The sequence below is a fragment of the Carlito syrichta genome, unplaced genomic scaffold (assembly GCF_000164805.1).
Source record: "Carlito syrichta isolate Samal-C Ts95f unplaced genomic scaffold, Tarsius_syrichta-2.0.1 Scaffold116229, whole genome shotgun sequence".
NCBI lineage: Eukaryota > Metazoa > Chordata > Mammalia > Primates > Tarsiidae > Carlito > Carlito syrichta.
In genome coordinates this window covers 1,052,704-1,053,075 of record NW_007060325.1, presented here as the reverse complement: position 1 = coordinate 1,053,075, position 372 = coordinate 1,052,704, and the positions used below count along the sequence as shown (strand labels likewise).

Genomic DNA, 372 nt, shown 5'->3' with positions numbered 1-372 from the left:
AGACCGCGAGCCCCGGAGGGCGCTCTCCATCCCGGGGGGGAGGGGGTGTGTGCGCGCAGGCCGGGGAGGGGAGTTGGTGCCTGCTGCTGCTCCGCAAGGGAGAATTTTTTTGGCGGCTCAGAGAAATCTCGCCGGGGACTGGGTCCGTAGGATCCATCCCAATCCCGGGGAAAACCAGAGAAGTACCAGGGGGAGACCGTGCCACATTGTGAGCTTCCTAAGAGTGAAATCTGCAGGCCCAGGGAAAAGTGTTTTCTCAGCCCTGAGACGCTGGAAGGCTTTAGACTTTCCTGTCATCGGCACAGCCGCTGAATCCCGGGAACCGGCACAGAGCCAGTGTGCGCTACCCCTGCCCTCCCTCCCCTCCTCCCC

At 62.9% G+C, this 372-nt stretch overlaps 1 protein-coding gene across 1 annotated transcript in view; it reads left to right on the top strand.

Annotated features, from left to right (window-relative positions):
* Positions 1-121: 121 nt before the first annotated feature.
* SUSD4 (sushi domain containing 4) overlaps positions 122-372 on the top strand; it is a 148,016-nt gene continuing 147,765 nt past the window's right edge. The window contains exon 1 of the mRNA XM_021706855.1: positions 122-208. The gene's annotated coding sequence lies outside the window, so the exon portion shown is untranslated. The remainder of the gene's footprint in view (positions 209-372) is intronic.